This window comes from Chiloscyllium plagiosum, unplaced genomic scaffold, assembly GCF_037043375.1.
Source record: "Chiloscyllium plagiosum isolate Xiang-an unplaced genomic scaffold, Cpla_swu_hap1 HiC_scaffold_4, whole genome shotgun sequence".
NCBI classification, from domain to species: Eukaryota; Metazoa; Chordata; class Chondrichthyes; order Orectolobiformes; family Hemiscylliidae; genus Chiloscyllium; species Chiloscyllium plagiosum.
This window is the reverse complement of record NW_028270142.1, coordinates 68477022-68498421: the sequence shown is the minus strand read 5'-3', so window position 1 is coordinate 68498421 and position 21400 is coordinate 68477022.

Sequence of the window (21400 nt, the reverse complement as noted above, 5' to 3'; positions counted from 1 at the left end):
AAGTGATAGTTTTGGGAAGTATGTTGAAAATTTATTTCTCCCCCTTTTCAGTATTACCTTTTGTGTAATAATCTATAATTAAAGATTCTCTGCAGCCTCATTAGGCTTTTTCTCAGTGAATGTACAGCACATTAAAATATTTTTAAAATGGTCTAGCTTTTATTCTGTGTTTTGACTTGGTGAGTAGTGCTATCAGCTGGGATCATATCTGTGCAAAACGTTATGATGTGAAATTATGGTGGCAGTGATTATAGAGTCATAGAGATGTACAGCATGGAAACAGACCCTTCGGTCCAACTCATCCATGCCAACCAGACGTCCCAACCTAATCTAATCCCTCTTGCCATCACCCGACCTATATCCCTCCAAACCCTTCCTATTCGTATATCCTTCCAGATGCCTTTTAAATGTTGCAACTGTACCAGCCTCCACCACTTCCTCTGGCAGTTCATTCCATACACGCACCACCCTCTATGTGAAAATGTTGCCCCTAAGGTCTCTTTTATAACTTTCCCCTCTTACCCTTAACCTATGCCCTCTAGTACTGGACTTCCCAACCCCAGGGAAAAGACTTGTCTATTTATCCTATCCATGCCCCTCATGATTTTGTAAACATCTATAAGGTCACCCCTCAGCCTCCGACGCTCCAGGGAAAACAGCTCCAGCCTATTCAACCTCCCCCTCTTCCTCTAGCCCTAGGAAATTCCTAATAAATCTTTTCTGAACCTTTCACGTTTCACAACATCCTTCCGATAGGAAGGAGACCAGAAGTGCGCGCGATATTCTAAAAGTGGCCTAACCAACGTCCTGTAAAGCCACAACATGACTTCCCAACCCCTGTACTCAATATTCTGACCAATAAAGGAAAGCATACCCAACGCCTTCTTCACTAAACTACCTACCTGTGAGTCTACCTTCAAGGCACTATGAACCTGCATTCCAAGGTCTCTTTGTTCAGCAACACTCCCTAGGACCTTAATATTAAGTGTATAAGTCAACAGACAAGAGCCTTAAAATCCCACAGGCTGGCAGGGTTTTGCTGATTAAATGTCATCAACTCATTTGGGACAGATTGATTGCAAAGAGTGCACTACATTTGAAGTCTTAAAGGAAAGCCCGATAAATTCCAAGTGTTAATTTTTCAAATGACTGGAGATGTCAGACACAATTATAGAATCCTTTGTAACTCTGCTTTCCACTCTGCACTGAAGCATATTTGTGAACTAATGTAATAATGAATAATGGGGTCATTTGTTTCTAGTTAACTTCAAAGTATTTTAGATCATATTTCAACTTGATTTAGGAAGCAGCCTGGCATCAGTTCTCAGTTTTGCAGCCAGCAGGTGACCTATTCGAAAGCTAGATCTGCTCTGTGCCTGTGAGCTGCCCCAGAAAGCTTTTTGAAGCAGCCTAAGTTTTAAAGTTTATGGTTAAGTAAAAAAAATCAACATATGAATCAAGGAATTCAGAAAAAAAAAGAATAAATTGCTGTTTTATAGTTCATTCAACTATTTGGAGTGAATTAAACCAAACATTGGTTTGAAGACTGGGCTTTGGTGTATTTAGCCTAGTTGTTGAAGAGAGGGGCATCACAGAGAGAGCTAGGATAAAGTCTAATAGTCAATAAGTAAGAGTACACTGCATTAATTCTTGGATCTTTCTATTCTTCACCATGACCATTAGGCAGTGTTGAATTGCATTCTGAATTGTAGGCAAGTGTGCAGAGATGGCTGGTGATGCCAAACAACAGGAAGATGTTACAAATAACTTACAGTGATTGTCTGGATCAAAGACATCAAGTAAGGTACTGTGAGATGCTGGACCTTTAAATGAGTTAGATTGTGAGACAATTGATGGTGTTCTTTTTTATTTTTAGTTTTACAAGGAACAGGACAAGAAAATAGGTAGCATAAAAATTCCAGAGACTAAAATTAAAACAGATATCATTGGGCTGTAAGTAAATGAAAGCCCGTGTGAACGAAGCAGACAGTTTAATTTCCTTTTGAGGCAGTAGTTTCAGTAATTAAGTTCCGAAATAGATTCAAGTGTTTTCAATTTAATCAGTCACATGGAATGGATTAACTGTGCAGATGGCACAGGTCTGGAAAAATATTAACAAAATCAAACATTGTGACAGAGAAAGAGTAATGTCAGCAGCACATTGTAATATGTCTACTGCACCAATCCTTAAAGGCCTACTTACAGTCTCATTAAGGCAGAATTGAAAATAAATAACACTTACAACAAGATATAATTTTGCACTTGATCAAATTACCAACAAATAGTATGCGATCAAACAATACAGCTGGACTGACATTCTAAAACTGCACTTATCCATCTGGGCAGACCTAATGAAACACTATCACATTGTTGAACTTGAATCATGCATGTTCCAACACACAAGAAATGTATTTGGTCCAATTTAACTGCACAGGCTCTTGTTTTGAGTTAACAATTTAATTACAGTTGCCTGCCCTTTTCCTGTAACTTTACACCTTATTCTTTTTATAAAATCAAATGTTGTGTATTTCCTTTTTAACACAAGTTATGGATTCTGTTCCCACATGTTTTCTTTCCAGTAGGGCATTCCATTTCCTGAAAAAACTTTGTGTAATACAAAATGTTTTGATGTTGCCCTTTGTTGCTTGGCCTGACAATCTTAAATTTATGCCCTGTAGTTAACATTTTTTATTTTTCTCTCCAATATAGCAAAATCTCTTATAATGCTGTCTTAGCTGTCTTTGCTCCTTGTTAAGTTCTAGCCCCTCACCTCCAGTATTATGTTCTGCATTGGATTTATTGTTTTGACAACTTTCCCAAGCTAAGTTGTCCAAAGCTAAGCACAGTATGAGGGAGTTTTAACACTCCCAGCCTAGCATTAAAGTGTAAAGATCAGGTGTAGAGACAGATAAAATTAAGCATGAGATCTATCTGCTGGACCCCACTCCATCTCACCCACCAATCCTTTATTGTAATGTTAAATTTTGACCAGCAAGAGAACTGTCCAAAACCATTGGTTTTTGTGATATTGTTGAGTGGGCTCCAGTGAATTTAATAAGAGACTTCAACACAAGGAAGATGCTGAATGCTTTCTGGGCAGGCAGCAGCTAGTGAAAGTAGGATAAACAGGAGAAGAGGTTACTCCAAGTAAGTTTATTTCTTTCCCTTATGGGCACCTCTGGTCGCACACTCACTGGTTTCACTCCCTACTATTGGAGACTTGTGCCCCACTTCTAAAGCTAGTTAACGTCTCAGAATCATTGAGCCCACGTTTATATCCACCTTCTTTCTAGTTGCCCATTTATGATGTCAGGTAGCCAATGCTAACTAACACACATTACAATCTACTCAGACGGTAGCATTATATAAAACGCAATGAGTAACACCAGTTGAACCGTTCACAGTCACTTCCAAATAACTCTGCACCATCTTTCCACCTCTGAATTCAAACTCCTCCCAATATACTCACAGCAGCTTAGTACTAGGTATACATTAGGGAGAAAGTACATGATGCGTGATTCAGGTGCAAATTGCATCCAAATAGATGCCTGCTTTTGAAACTTTTTTTTCTCCATTTTTACTCAAATTCATTTAAATATTAATGAGCATAAAATCTGCCATGAATGAAAGAAAATAAGAAATAGGAGGGGGTCAGCTGAACCAGCTTTACTATTCACTAAGATCATAACTGACATCTATTTCAACCCATTTCCCCACAATAATTCACCCAATTAAATTTGTTCCACATGACATCAAGAAACAGCTGGAAGCACTGGATACTGCAAAGGCAATGTGCTCTGATTACATTCCAACAATAGTACTGAAGACATGCTGCAGAGCTTGCTGTACCTCCAGCCAAGCTGTCCCAGTCCCGTTACAATGTTGGCATCGATAATAATGTGGAAAATTGACCAGGTATGTTGTGTTCACAAAAGGCAGGATCCAATATGGCCAATTATTAGCACATTAGTCTACACTCAGTCATCAATAATGTGATGGAAGGAGTCATTAACAGTGCCATCAAGCAGCCTTGCTGATTGGCACACAGTTTCTGTTCTGCAAGATTCACTCCTCTCCTGACTTCATCATAAACATGGACAAAACAGATGAATTCCAGAGATGAGGTGAGAGTGACATCAAGTCCATATCTGACCAAATGTAATATTGAGAAAATCCAGCAAAGCTGGAGTCAGTGGGAATCCAGGGGCAAACATTTCACTGATTTGAGTCATACCTGGCAAAAATGAACCTGGTTGTGGTTGTTGGAAGTCAGTCATCTTAGTCCTGGGATAAGACTAAATCATTTAGATTAGTGTCAATTATATCATAACTAACTCCCCTCCATCATAAGGTCAGAAGTGGGGATGTTTGTTCATTGCGCAATGTTCAAAACTGTTCTTGACTCCTCAGATACTGAAGCAGTGTAAGTCACATTAATGTCACACAAATGCCATGCAATGACCATTTCCAATGAGAGAAAATCTAACCCTTGCCCGACTACATCCAGTGGCATTATCTTACTAAATCTCCCATTGGGGAGAAAGTGAGGTCTGCAGATGCTGGAGATCAGAGCTGGAAATGTGTTGCTGGAAAAGCGCAGCAGGTCAGGCAGCATCCAGGGAACAGGAGAATCGACGTTTCGGGCATAAGCCCTTCTTCCTGAAGAAGGGCTTATGCCCGAAACGTCGATTCTCCTGTTCCCTGGATGCTGCCTGACCTGCTGCGCTTTTCCAGCAACACATTTCTAAATCTCCCATTACCAATATCCTGCAGGTTATCATTGACCAGAAACTGAAGTGAACTAGCCATACAAAACTGGCTACATGAACAAGACTGAAGTTAGAAATCATCCAGCAAGTAACTCTCCTCCTATTTCCCTACTATCTACAAAACACCAGGCAGGTGTTTGATGGAAAACTAATACCACTCACAAAGTGCAGTTCCAACAACATTCAAAAAGATTGATCCTGTCCAGGATAAAGCAGCCTGCTTGCTTAAACACCTCTTCAATCACCATGTACATTCCGTCCCTCCAACACTGACACTCAGTAACAGTACCATCCACAAGATATACTATAGCAGCTCATCAAGGCTCCTTCAATGGAAACTTCCAAACCCACAGCCTCTACCATGTGGAAGGACAAGAGCAGCAGACATGTAGGAACACCACCACCTGCAAATTCCTCTACAAGCCACTTAGCATCCTGACTTGGAAATATATCACTGTTGCTAGCTCATAGAGTCATAGTGATGTACATGCCGACCAGATATCCTAACCTAATCTAGTCCCATTTGCCAGCATTTGGCCTCTAAACCCTTCCTATTCATATACCCATCCAAAGGCCTTTTAAATGCATCTGGTAATTGTACAGCTTTCACCACTTCCTCTGGCAGCTCTTTCCTTACATGCACCACCCTGTGTGAAAAAGATAGGTCCCTATCTACAACACATGGACTGCAGCAGTTCAAAAAAGCAGCATGAAACCACATGCTTCAGGGAAATTAGGGATGGGCAACTTTCAAATTTCACTGCAGTGGCTGATGGAACATGAATTCTAGTGATAAATCAGCAAATTGACAATTATTGTCAGAGACTGTAATTGTAGAACTACCGTTGATTATTGTATAAACCCAACTGGTTCATTTATATCCTTTAAGGAAGGAAACTGCTATCCATACTTGATCAGGCCTCATTTGACTCCAGAGCCATAGTGATGTGGGTGACACTTAAGTGCCCTCTGAAATGGATTAGTAAGCCACTCGTGGTCAATTAGGGATGGATAACACATGCTTGTATTGCCGATGACACTCAGCTGCAATCAAAGAATGAAGAAGAAAAAGTGAGCATTTTTGAAATATTGGGCATGATCAGTAAATGTAACTTTGATAGATAAACACACTGAAAATAAGGGAAAATTGGTGATTATTTTGCAAACCATAACTTGTTACATAACTGAATAAATCAAGAAGCAGTCATGCAGTTTCTGAAACTACTCCTGTGTTGGGTGCTGTGGAATAGGGAGAAGGTTTGAGGAGATTATTGCTCTGTGGATTCTGTTCAATTCAGCATATCCAGTCTGAGAATTTTTGATTTACCATTGGTTCTGTCAATAGGCAGAATATCCTGAGGGACACTGTGACCTCTATGCTCAGATCCTGAAAGGCAGAACAAATGGATCTGATATTACTCTCCCTGACCAACTGTGGCTGAGACACATGTCAAGTATTTCCTGAGCTGTCAGGCATTTCTGTTCACCTCCATGATGGAAAATAATCAAGCATTTTGAAAGTCTGTCCAGCTCAAAAATGTAGATGTTTGAAGAGCCTCCTAAACATGTGGCCCTGTAAGACATTTAGACTTACCTAGCTTGATCCTCTTTGGGAATTTTCTTGCTGCTGACCATCTAAGCAGAACAACTGAGAAAATTCCTGACATCTGTTCCTCGTGAACTAACTTTCTTCTGATTGTTGACATTAAACATGAGTTCAGCACATTGCATTATTTTGATATCTGATTACCTCCTATAGTTTTTCTGTTCTTTTTCTTGTTCCTGCTGATGGCTGTAGTAAGGTTTTCTTGGTGTTATTCCATTATGCATTTACTGCTCTATTAAATATATTTTCATTTCATTATTCTGTATCTGCGCAAATTGGAATGAGGGCTTTTTTCAATAAAGAGCTAAACAGGCTTTTACATCCTCAAAGAATTCTAAATTTGTCAAATTGTATTCCGCTTTCCCAAAACCATATTCCCTCTGCCAGATGATATTTTGATTTTTGACTGCTGCTACCACTTCTATAATTCTGGATTCCAGCATTTTCCCAATGACAGGGTCGCAGAGGTCTGGAATGCACTGCTGGGAGGGTAGTTGTAGTGGGTAACCTCACAACTTTAAAAGTACTTGGATGAACATTTGAATTATCATAATATTCATACTGTGGGCATAGTGTGGGAAATTTTGAAGGTACAGACTTGATAAGCTGAAGGGCTGCCTCTGTACTGTATAATTTAATGATTCGATCTTTTGATGGCTTTTGATTTTCTGCTTTTTGTCTGTCTCTTTACTTGATTAGAGGTGTAGTTTTCTGTTTTGCTAGGCTTCTCCAGAATATAATGATTTTGAAGGTGACAACCAATGCATCTATAGTATCCGCAGCCATTTCCTTTAGGACCCTGGAGACAAACCATGAGGTCCAAGAGATATGTCAGCTTTTATTCACAATGTTTTTTCCCAATGCTTTTTATCAAGTGACCAAGACTGTTTTAAATTTTTCATTCCATTTTTCCCTGGATTTTCTCTATTTTTGAGATGCCTTTTTGAGTCTTTTTTGCCATGAATAGAGAAACAAAACATTTATTCAAAGTCAAAGAGATATACAGCACAGAAACAGACCCTTCAGTCCAACTCGTCCATGCCGAACCAATATCCTAACCTAATCTAGTCCCACTCAATATCTGACCCATATTCCTCCAAAGCCTTCCAATTCATATACCCATTCAGATGCCTCTTAAATGTTGCAATTGTACCAGCCTCCACCACTTCCGGCAGTTCATTCCATACACGTACCACCCTTTGCGTGAAAAGATTGCCCCTTAGGTCCCTTTTATATCTTTCTCCTTTCACCCTAAACCTATGCCCTCTAGTTCTGGACTCCCTGACCCAGGGAAAAGACTTTGTCTATTTATCCTATCCATGGCCCTCATGATTTTATAAACCTCTATTAGATCACCCCTCAGCCTCCAACGCTGCATGGAAAATAGCCCCATTCAACCTCTCCCTATAGCTCAATGCTGGCAACATCCTTGTAAATCTTTTCTGAATCCTTTCACATTTCACAACATCCTTCCATTAGGAAGGAGACCAGAATTGCACACAAAATTCCAAAAGTGGCCTAACCAATGTCCTGTAGAGCTGCAACATGACATCCCAACTCCTGCACTCAATACACTCACCAATAAAGAAAAGCATACCACATACTTTCTTCACTATCCTATCTACCTGCAACTCCACTTTCAAGGAATTATGAACCTGCATTCCAAGGTCTCTTTGTTCAGCAATGCTCCCAAGAACCTTACCATTAAATCCTGCTAAGATTTGCTTTCCCAAAATGCAACACCTCACATTTATCTAAATTAAACTCCATTTGCCACTCCTCGGCCCATTGGCTGATGTGACCAAGTCTCTGTTGTTTCCTTGTTTCCCGTTAATTCCTCAGGTTCATCCTGATCCAATGCTCACTTTAGCTACTGTCTAAGGGGAGAGGGGAAAGATTTAGAAGGACAATTTTTTTACACTGCAGGTTGCACATATATGGAAAAGGTTGCCAGAGGAAGTGGTGAAGGCAAGAACAATTACAGCATTTAAAAGTTATCTGGATGGGTACATGAATAGGAAGAGTTTAGAGGGATATGGGCCAAATGGGAAGTGGATTTGATTTTGATTTGATTTTATTGTCACATGTGCTAAGTACAAAAATGCAGGAGTACAGTGAAAAGTTATAATGTCACCACACAAGGCATCATTTTAGGTACAAGTAGCTAGGTACAGAATCTTAAGAGCAATGTCAAAAAGAACAGAGTGAAAAGTTAAACATTGCAGTAATTATCATTATAGCATAAAACATATGAAATAGATCAGCTTAGGATATTGGTCAGCATGAATGAGTTAGACCAAAGCATCTGTGTCTATTCTGTATAAATCTACAACTCTATGACTCGAGAGAAAGAGAGAGAGAGTTACAGATTCTGGGATGGAACATACAGGCACCATATCCATTGAAGAGAGGAAATTGCCTCAGCTAACGCAGTGTCCAATCGCTGCCTGGTGCACCAGATGGTGCTGCTCATCCAGAGCTCAAGTTTCCTCCCGTTCTTTCCACAGACCCTGAGGGACCACTGTCAGGATGTCCATTACCTTCCACATATGTTTCTTATATGGCGTTTATAATAACATGGAGAAATAAAGAATTCACTCAAGTTAGCTAAAGACCTCAGATAAAATCAAGCATAACTGCTTCATGAGTATTGGTAGAGCTTTTGGAAAATGCACCAGAAATTCTCCAGACGATTCCAGCCTCGGGCACCTGTCGGTGTGGAATTTGCACATACTCCCCTTGTCTGCGTGGGTTTCTGCCAAGTGCTCCAGTTTCTTCCCACAGTCCAAAGATGTGCAGGTTAGGCAAATTGCTCATGCTAAAATTGCCCATAGTGTTCAGAGATGTGTAGGTTAGGTGCATTAGTCAGGGAAATGTAGAATACGAGGGTAGGGGAATGGGTCTTCGGAGGGTTGGTGTGGACTTGTTGGGCCGAATGGCCTGTTTTTGCATGTAGGGATTCTATGATTCTATATGTTGCAGATGTTGCCTCAGACCATTAATGACCATGAGATTGTGAGTAACCCTTTAAGTAGCACTTGAACTCAGCATCAATTCTTATCCTAAAATAGCTTCTAGGAGAATGAATTCGTTGAATCTCAAAGACCAGAATGTGGTGTACTTTCTTTAATAAGAGTTAGTAGTCTTTTTAAATCAGCTATGTAATGGCCTTCAGGAAACTGGGTAGTGACTTCTGCTCCTTTAACAAGATGTCATCTTTGGATTAAATTAAACTTGTAATACACTGTACAACCCACCATGGCAGTCTCTTATTCAACATCTAAGGTATCAGGTAATACTGCAGCTATTTTTGTGTATAAGAGGTGGCCTAGTTTAATGCTTTATTCAAAAATAGCTATATTGCAACAAGTGTAGGTACAGACTTGTAATAACTTATTTGTTATGTCATCTGGGAAGTATTATTCAGGATGATAAAAAATTCATATGAGTCATTAACTCTGAACAGGAACTTGTTTCAACTGGATCCAAGCTCAAGATATGGATTTTTAAAAACATGTTACTTGTATAATTTTCCTTTACATTAATTCAAATGATTTCTTCCCTTCACCATGGGAATTCTTGCACCTAGCTTCACAGCTAACAGGAAGTGGAGACAACTTAGTCTCAGGTCTTTGCAAATAATTGGTATGAGGAGTTCTGAGAAACCCATTTGAACTGGCTCAATTCTGAACTGTACCTCTTTGTATCCAATCTATTCATTGCCTCCTGTGGGTAATACTCTCCAGCTGCAGTGGTTTCAAAATACCTTGTACACTGACGAACCAAGGCAATTAATCCTTTCCCAATCATTGGGACCAGTCAGCATATTTGCCTGTTTCTAAGATTCAGGACCTCTTTCTGATTGAAATTCATCAGATCAGGAATTTCCATGTTCGTTTTGTTTTCTTAGCTGTAAATCTTAGACCTTATTACATTCATGCTCTCCAGCAACAATTTCAGAGTAATAGTAAATAAATAATGCATTGAAGGTATCTTTAAGAGGATTCTTAAGGTTGTTTCCATCCATGTTCTTGCTCAATATCCTCACAACAGGAGGCCTTCAGTACCTGCTTCAGGAATTCTTGCATACATGGAGAATATTTTAATTGTAGATAGTTCTGTCTCCTGTAGCATGCTCCACTTACCATCTTCAGCAGTGACCTATGATAATGCCCTTCCCAGCTTCAGAAATGTACTATTATAGTATGGAGCAGCTACACAGGGGAATCCAAGATATTTAATTTCAATATTGAAAGTATTTTTGTCCCAATGGTTGAATCATGTTGTACCTGATCATTCTGATGGGTGCCAAACTTTACTTCGTATGGTTATTCTGGAGTGCAGAAAGAAGGCATCAAAGGTGCCGTGATGTTTCTCGTCTTTTTTCACTGATAGCAAAATCCCTTAGATTTGACATTCAGAAATAAAATGAATTCCAAATGGATAACCTTCCTGAGCATGAATTGGAATAGCTATTGTTGATACCTCTAAAGTTCAGGGCCAGTTGTGAACTGGATTTCTTGCAAAACACAGTGGTTTCAAAAAGATAATAAAAAAGGCTTGGACTTTTATTACACCTTTTATGTTCTTCACTAAAAGTGATTTACAGCTAATAAGTACAAGCTGGTCATTTTGGCCACAGCTAAATCCCACAAGAAACAATGAGTGAGCAAGCAGATAATATTTTAGTGCTGTTAATTGAGAGATAATTCATCATCAGGACTGTTTTTGGAACATCCTGGCTCCTCTTCAAATGGGTGCCAGGAGTTACCTAAGGGCAAGTATTGTAAGATTTTGATAATTTTTAGGAGACTAAATTGATTGTAGTATATGATTTAAGCCTTGGCTATCTTTGCAAACAATTTAGTTTGGACTTCTGCTATTGAAATAACCAGTCGACAAACTCCTAGTAAGAAAATTGGTCATCTTGGCCTAATGACCAAGAGCGTGCCAAAAGGTCTGGTTAAGCAATTGTGTCAGTTTAATAACACTAGGTGACATTTAAGGTTTGTTTGTCAGCTTCAAAGAAGTTGGTAAAATGTTTGAACTTAGCAGCTTGTATTGAATGGAACCCTCTATTCAAAGAAGGAACAAGTATTTCAAAAAGGTTGTAGTTTGTAACTGACTTGGCCAGTTAACAGTATCTGTAGAACAAAACATCTATACATTTTATTCCATAATATTCAATGCATCAATACCTATTCAAAGGATATCCTAATATTCTGCAAGTAACATTTTTACGTAGTTGCTTGGTGTTCCTGGGGATGTTAGCTGAATGGTCTCAGATAGTTGATAATTACTGATAAGGAGCTGTAACATTGGTTGTAGCAGAGAATGTACCATTTGTTTATATATTGAAATTTAGTTTGTGGTCAAGTGACCACTGGCCCAAAATTAGACACTATAAATTAAAGCGCAGCTGGAAAAATCAGACCTGACAGAAAATTGTCGAACTAAATTAAACAGGAGGCAGCATCTATCAGCTAAAGAGAACAGTAAAAACTAAGGTCAAAGAGTTTACAAATGTTCAGGGGGAACCAATTACAACCAGACCAAGGGCTGTGTATTGGAGACGTTTCAATCAGTCTTCCATGCACGTTAACTTACAGCCAGTGCCTTAGGACGTGAACTTTACACCTTCCCACCATGGCCACAGTGAAGAGTGTTGGAGGAACCTTTTTGAACTCAGTTGGACCTTTTTTAACCTCATTGGAGCTAAGAAGGATGAGAGGTGACTTGACAGAGGTGTACAAGATGTTGAGAGGCACAGATAAGAATGGATAGCCAGAGACTTTTTTCTGTGGCAGAAATGTCTGTCATGAGTGGCATAATTTTAAGTTAATTGGAGGAAGGTTTAGAGGAGATGTCAGAGATAGGCTTTTTACTCCGAGAGTGGTGGGTGCATAGAATGCTCAGCCGACAGTGGTGGTAGAGTCAGAACATTAGGGTCGTTTTAAGCGACTCTTCGATAGACACATGGAAGATTATACAATGAAGTGTACGTAGGTTAGTCTGATCTTAGAGGAGAATAAAAGGCCGACATAACATGGAGGGCTGAAGGGCCTGTGCTGTTCTGTACTGATCTATGTTTGTGATCCCATTGGTCAAAGGACATAGAACATTCTGGAAGGTCTGAGGCGTGGGAGATTAGAACACAAAACCTGGAAGCCACTCCCTCAGTGAAAACTTGACCTGGGCTCAGCAACAGAAGTCTGACCACCTGGCGAAAAAGAGAGAGGATGGTCCACCCTGACCTGCACTGATCTACTTTAATGGAAGAGAGCCAGCACTATGACAGAGGGGAAGGAGATTTTAATAGTCCAGCTCAAACATGGTTTGCAGGTAATAGCCTTTCTCAGATGGGGAGAGCTACATAAAGAATAAGTGGGAACTTGGCAAGTACTCACATGGTGTTTTTAATAAAGAATATTTTGTTTGAACTGCAAACTGAATTCTGTGTCCCTTTGTCCATGTCACCTTGGATAAAGTGTTTTAATGCATAAACTTGTCCTAAGCATGGAGAAAACTCGTTTAACTTATGTGACTCTTCTGACAGAGTAGGGCTGACACCAGATGATCCTCATTTTAAACTGAAGGGAAGTGTTCATTTCAACCATTTCCCAATAAGGAATGGACAGTAGTTTTGAATTAGGGTAGGAGTTTAAAATGCAAAGTGTTTTGTGACCATGCTTCTGTGGTATACTTCTTTCTAGGTGCAGTATAGTGTAGTATCACTAAGAGAAAAGTCAGTCCTAGAAATGTTCAAAGGTGCTTGGATTTTGAAGCATAAGAAATCTTCACATTTTGTCTGCAGTTTAGCTATTTTAAAATCTTGATTAATAAATTCTGTGGTTTCCTAAATATTCCTGGTTATTTGTAATTTGTATGTCAGGCATAACTGAAGACCTGAAAATGTGTTGCTGGAAAAGCACAGCAGGTCAGGCAGCATCCAAGGAACAGGAGAATCGACGTTTCGGGCATAAGCCCTTCTTCAGGAGACCTGAAGACCTTATTGTTGTAAATTAAGGAATTCTGAGCAAGCATTTTAAATTCAGGAGCTTTACACCTAAAAACTTACAATGTGGTTATACTTTAAAAGTCTAGTTTGAAAATCAGCAACATAAAAAATACAAAGTCTCTTCCATTGTGTACTGCACTGCTCAGCCTAGATTTTAGAATAGCAAAATCTTCTGATTCAGAGACAAGAATGCTGTCACTGAGCCATAAATGCCAACACCTTTGCTGCACAGTCACCTAATGCTTTTAAGTTAGTGACCATCAAAAAAATGACACAGCTCTTCATCAATGCCATTTACAAAATGACTCCAATTGGCAGTGACACCAAACTACTTTCAACTTTGGATCAAATTACATCTGGTGCCTGAATTCAATTATCCCACACTCAAATGTTACTTGAAGGCTAGCCTTGGTTTGACTTTTCATTTGTAATAACAAAATAAGTTGGAGATACAAAAGAAATCCATTTATGTATGATTTCATGTTAAAGAATACTAATGACACATTTGTATGGTTCCAACATGTTTCACAGTTAATAAAGCACTTGTTGGAATTGGCAATACCAACAGCTAATGTCTACACACTGACAATATGATGATAGAATATGAAATAATAGCTGGCTGGTTGGAACTTAAAATTTAATACAAACTTTGAAGAAAATTGTTTTTGGAAATAATACTTCAGAATATTTTATGTTCAGCTTTAAAAAGCAGACAGACCTATGTAAAGTAGCATCTCCAACCACCATAGTTCTCTTCCAATGTTAGACAGAATAACCAGTCTTAAATTTGTCCAGTTCTTTGGTACTGGACTCGAACCCAAAACAATCTGTCTTGGAATTAGGTGAGAATTAGCTTTCACAATGATTACTATTATTGTCTATGCAGAAGTGAAAAATTGCAAATCTCATGAACATTATCTGCAAAGAGGTCAGAGCAGCCTGCTAGGCTGCGTTACACCCAATTTACTGTCAGAGATTAAATTATCTGTAACTAAGCGTAACAGTACATCATGAATTGCCAATCCTATGTAATTGTTTTTCGGTCTTGGTGTCACGGATATCTGAAAGAAATCCATAATGTTTAGACTCTCTTACAATAGGCGTGTATGCAAGTTATTGCCAGGAAAAACATTTAAAGCAAAAATGGCAGCATGTAGATTAATACTGCTTGCAAAAGAATAACAATGTGTGGAGTCATGGCCAAAATTGCAAGAAATTAGAACAGAGATAAGATCATACTGAACAGGGTGTATTATGTATTCTTGCGTGTGGATACCTTTTGCCATCTTGGTGTTGGCTAGCTGTGTGTTTATATAACTGTCAAAATGCTTCAGGTAAATTAAGTTGCTGTAGTCCTACTGGATTCACAGTACATTAGAGAGAGAGGTTAGTGTTGGTTTAAGCTGAAACTTTATTGCTGGAACAGCACAGCAGGTCAGGCAGCATCCAGGGAACAGAAGATTCGACGTTTCGGGCACATGCCCTTCTTCAGGAGGTTGGTTTAACCTGAGGTTCATTACACCTCAGGCAGGGGGAGAGTTTGAGTAGGTGGATCCTTCATGGTAAACTCCTGCCAGTGTGGAATTTGAATCCATGCTGCTGATGTCACTCTGCATTGCAAACCAGCTGTCAACCAACTAAGCTAACTGACTCCTCTGTTGTACTCATTTTACAGAAGCAGAACTGCCACCTTTCTCCATTATACTATGACATTTAATTTCTAATGGGGAGATTAACTAATGGTGCAGTGAAATCCTCCTATTGTGTTGACTGTAGGGCATATTCCATCTTGATTAAGATTTGGAATGTCAGAGTCCCAGAATTACAGGAATGCAGATATTGTTGAGACAGAGGAGATTAGCGATAAGGAGGATTGAGGACATAGAATGTCTGCTTTATGAGGAGAGGTTGAGTAGATTGTGCCTGTACTCATTGGGAGTTAACAGAATGAGAAGTAGCTTAATTAAAACATAAAATCCTTGGGGGGCTTGACAGAGTAGACATGGAAAGAATGTCTCCCCTATGGGAGAGTCTGGAACCAGAATCTCAGAATAGGAAGTTAAGCATTTAAAATATAGAAGAGGAGGAATTTCTTCTGAGAGTTGTTAATCTGTGGAATTCCTTATCACAGAAGGCAGTTGAGGATGTATCATTCAAGGATCATTCAATATATTCAAACTTTTGAACAGTAAGGGAATCAAGGGTTCTAGGAAAAAGATAGGAAAGTTAAAGTTGAGGATTATCACATCATCAGATCACCAGACTCGTTGGGCTAAATGGCTTGCTACTATTCCTATATCTAATGGTCTTACTCCAGAGATCACTTGAAGAATTAAGCTTTACAACAGAGAAGCATGCTTACAGTAATGTAATAGCTTAACTAACAAACTTAAAAGATCCTGTACAACCCATGGACAAAACCAATGTCATCTACAAAATTCCATGCAAGGACTGCCACAAACACTACGTAGGACAAACAGGTAGAAAATTAGCCACCAGGATACACGAACACCAGCTAGCCACAAAAAGACATGGTCCTACACATGGATTAAAAAGAAAACACCATTTTGACTGGGGCAGCACATCTATCCTGGGACAGGCTAAGCAAAGACATGCCAGAGAATTCCTAGAGGCCTGGCACTCCAACCACAACGCCATAAACAAACACATAGATCTAGATACCATCTATCAACCCCTCAGAAAATGAACAGGAAATGACATCACCACAAACTCCAGGAACCCCATCCAGGATAAACATATAAATAGAAAGCAGGAGACAACAGCTTCGCTTCACTTGGAGGTCACCACTGATGATGTTACCTAACCAGGTAATGAAACGCTTGGATATCAAACCTACAGCTCAGCGAGCAAACCTACACCCTAAACCTCAACCTGAGCTACAAACCTTCACAAACCTTGCAAAATAGCTTAATGTTTGCACTGGCACTGTCCATAAATGTAATGTTTGTACATTAATGTTCAGCTGTAATAAATGTCTGTTGGATACTTTGGTAACCACTCCCAGTTTCTTCTATTATGAGGGATAGCCTCATCTCCTCTATCTCAACAACCCTTTGAAATACCTCTTATGCATTCCTCTAATTCCGGGTTTTTGACATTCTAAATTTTAATCAAGATGGAATATGATGAAAGGCTTATGCCTGAAACGTTAACTCTCCTGCACCTCAGATGTTGCCTGACCCATGCTTTTCCAGCGCCACACTTTTCGACTCTGATCTTCAGCATCTACAGTCCTTACTTTCTTCAAGATGGAATATGTCCCACAATCACCACAGTAGAAGGAATCAGGTAAAATGCTATGCTAGAAGCAAGCTCACACCACCAGCAATGGAAAAAAAATCAGCAAAATGGTATTATACCATAGATATTTTCACATACGAGGAAGCAAGAATATTAAATGTTTATAGACAACATTAACTTTCCTAAAGCTAGTTCTGATAAGTGGTGTTTCTGATTGAACTATCTTCTTGAATATTCAAAGACCACGTATCCAAGTGCCTAAAGTGTTGCTCCATTGCTATAGCTTTAGCTTCATAAGGAAAAACCTTGCTCAATTAAGTTTAGAAGTGAGAACGTTTTTGTGAAGATGGTTACTGAAATAGGATAACTGTTGGAGTTTTGGGAACATAGGAAAATTTGTAACAGATTGGAAAGAATAAGATTGCAAAGCAGGATGCCAAGAATAAAGATTCAACAAACCTGAATCAATTTATCACCAAAAACTGATACCTATCCAACACTTCAACTCATCTGTTTTGACATTAATGGTATAATCTCCAAATGAGATTGCGTATTAGACGATTAATCTCGAGGCATATTCACATGATTTAGTTAAAATGTAACCTTGGATAATAAATTTCAGTAGAAATAATGGTTAAATGTTGCCGGTAATGAGATATTACATGAATTGTATTTTGCCAATTTATATGAAGAATTTAACATTGAATGTGCCGTGTTAGTTCTTGCTGGCCCCTGGATTATTTTAACTGTGCAGTCACTGGCCTCTCCATTTTAATCAGGTAATATAATTACAGTTAGAATGCAGACCATTTCAGCAAGTTCAGGGTTTGTGACAGGGTATTTGCAATGTACTTGAATTGGTTTAAATTATTCTGGTTAAACCCTTGGAGTTGCCCTTACTGACTGTGAGTGTCTGTGCTGTTAATGAGCTTTCCATAAATCTGCAGGGGCCCCTTGCTGAATGTTGCAGCTCCTTCTTCCCTCAAATGCCAAGGACATTACAAGAATGTAAGGATTTTTACCGATGTTGTTCATTGTTCATTGTACTGCCATAAAATATTACTGTATACATAAACTCACTGTTGGATCACCAGGTCCTAATTGTATGTCAAAAAATCTAACTTTATTTAAAATTAGTGACAACAAATGTCTTTAATATTAAAATGTAAAAAAATCTATTACATCACTGTGCAATGTATGCTAAAATCTGTCCATTAGCATTCTTCACCCAAGTTCTGTTTTATGCCAGTCTTTCCCTCAGTAGTACTGTTTTAATTCCTATAATTTATAAACAGATATATTCCCCAAATGGCCAACAGGAATAAACTAGTGTGCAAGATTTCATTGTAAGTCTTCTACTATATTAAACAAATGATCAAACATTAACAGGCAGCTAGTACTAAAGAACAAATGATATGAGAAAAAATGTTTTCATGCAATGAGTGGTTAAATTCTGGAATACTGTGGTTGAGAGAATGATGGAGACATGTTCAGTGGAGGCATTCAGAAGGGCATCAGACTGTTATTTCAAAAGAAATAAGCAGGGTTACAGGGAGAAGACAGGGCAATGACATTGATCATTTTTTAAAAATAGTTTATTCATTCACAGGTTGAGGGCTGCATTCGCTGGCAAACATTTATTGCCCAGAGGGCAGATAAGACTCAGCCATATTGCTATGGGTTGGAGTCAGACCAGGTTGGATGTCATATTTCCTTCCCTGAAGGACATTAGCATACCAAATGGGGCTTTCCTTGATAATTGGCAATGTTTTCATGATGATCATTAGAATCTTAATTTCATCTCTTTTTCTTATTGGAATTCAAATTCCACCATCTGCCATGTGGAATTCAAACCAAGATTCCTTGATCTTTTTCAGAGTAATCCTGATTAATAGACTAGTAGTCTAGTGACAATACCACTGGACCATTGTTAATTGTTTTCATTTCAAGAGATGGTGCAGACAAGATGGAATGAAGAGCACTGTAACAATTCTGTAATGTTCTGCACTCTCAACAATCCTTCTATAAATGGTAATATCATAAATAGTTAAGAACGTTTCGAGTTTCCTTCATACTTTGCAGTTAAGTCTGCAGTCAATGCATGAGCCAACCATTGGTCCTAAAGTAGGCTTTAAATATTTAACACACAATTAGGACCTGGTGATCTAACATAGTTAATTGTACACACAGAAACATTTTAGGTCCGTAAAATGAACAATATTGGTAAAAATCTTAAGTCGACTTAACTTTGAAAAGAAATGCGTAATGATATTTAACCTTGTTCTATATTTACATAACTTATGCAGGTTATTCTGCTATAACACACATTTTGTTAATGTGAATTTGCTGTAACACGATTAATGAATTGGGGACACTATTTCTAAGTGTGAACTTTCAAAATGTGTGCTGGCTGTTATGCGATTACATTGCCACCACTTTAAGTACTGTTTCTAAAGCACGATTTTTTTCCATAATGCGATGTTGCTTTCCAAGAATGCAACCATCGCATTATAGAAGAACTACCTGTATCATCAAATCCTCTATAACCTTTCCACCTTGAATAGCCTATTCACTGAACAAAATCCAATCTCTTCATTAAAGAGTTCATACCCAAGTTGTTCACTTTGACACCTAGTTTAAAAGGCCATGAAATGTTTATGTAATGATCACTTTTCTGAAATATTTTCAGGGCCTGTATATTACCTACCACGAGTGGACCAAATTTAGATGTGGAACTCTAAATGAGGCCAAGCCAATGTCTACTACAATTGAGACACTATGATTTTTTTTGTGTGTTTAATCATCCTGGTAGATTAATCTGCTCTTGCAATAGCTCTGCGGAACTGGTAATGAATACCTGGAGGCTCCTGTCCTGATCTCACCTCTTCTTTAACAGGCTAAACTGACAATCCCTGCATGATGAACAACTGTTTGGTTTTAATGCTAATTATGTAAATAAGTTAACTTGGTAACCTTACTAAATAGGAAATTAAGTTACTTGAGATCAAAGGAATATAAATTAAAGCATACTCAAACAACATAAAGCCCTATGTTTCCCAACGGTTAGAGCAAGGGTGCATGGCTATACAAAAGCATGCTGACAGGATTGTTATGGTGGTGGAGGAGGAGGAGGCCATTGAGCCCATTGTCTGCACCAGCTCTTCAAATGGCATCTCACTTAATACCTTTAAGGTCAATAAGTATTGCACAGAAGCAAATTCAAGTGAAACAGGAGGCATTGTTCAACACACATCGTGCATTTAACTCAAATGGGAACAAGGAAACATTACACACTATTAAGGAAAGCAAAAACAGCTACTAAATTAGGAAAAAGATCACTAGACTAGGGAAGGACAAAACATTTCTCTCCCTAATGGTATTTGTGTCTGAGATGGGTTTTTACAAAAACAATTGATAGTTAACATTACTGTGACTAGATTCCAATATCATATTTATTAATTGAATTTAAAGTTCACCATCTCCACCGTGGGATTTACACCCATATCCCTATCGCATTAACTGGGATTAATAGTCAGTGACATTACTACCACGCCACCATTTCTGCTGGCAAATGGATGCCCATCTCCACAACCCAGCAGACACATCACTCCTGGTCTCTCTGTTAGGAAATCAGACATTTTGAGTTTAAACCCTTAAGTAGTTGTTACTTTACAAACTAAGGATACTAATGGTGGCGAATCAGGAAGGTTGTATGTGGAGGAGCAAATTACTGCAAATGCTAGAATCTGTCATAGAGTCATAGAGATGTACAGCATGGAAACAGACCCTTCGGTCCAACTCGTCCATGCCGACCAGATATCCCAACCCAATCTAGTCCCACTTTTTGTTTTCAGGTTATACATGGACCTTCTCACTCAGCACTTAACTGCTGATGTGGCAAGAAGGACACAACTATCTTTGTGAGAGCAAATCACCATTTTATTTGCCTTTCTCACTATCATCTCTGCTACCTCCAGGAAGGGGATAATCTGGCTAATGTTTGAGGTCAATGACCTTGTTATTTTTAATTCTTCATGGCCTGTGTCCTCTCTAATGTCCTACAGCATGCCAAGATCCCTGCACTCCTTCATTTAGCCCTTTTGCATATTCCTGACTTTTATGCACCAGCATTGATAGTCGCGTCTTGGTTCTAAACACTAAAATTCCCTCTCCTAAGCTGCTCTGCCTCTCTTTCATATTTTGGAATGTTCCTTAAAACCTAACCTCTTAATCCATCTTTTAGATGATATTCTAATATTACATTTTATGACTTGGTGTAAAATTCTGTTTCGTAACACTCCGGCGATTGGTGTTACTTTACAATGTTAAAGACCATTCATCAATATTAGATTAGATTACTTTACAGTGTGGAAACAGGCCCTTCGGCCCAACAAGTCCACACCGACCCGCCGAAGCGTAACCCACCCATACCCCTACATTTACCCCTTACCTAACACTACGGGCAATTTAGCATGACCAATTCACCTGATGTGCACATCTTTGGACTGTGGGAGGAAACCGGAGCACCCGGAGGAAACCCACGCAGACACGGGAAGAATGTGCAAACTCCACACAGTCAGTCGCCTGAGTCGGGAATTGAACCCGGGTCTCTGGTACTGTGAGGCAGCAGTGCTAACCACTGTGCCACCGTGCACTTGCACTTGTGATTTGCATTTGTGAAAATCACTGTCTGTAGCAATGATATTCCATTAATAACCTTCAGTTATCTGAAGGTCAACCTGAATA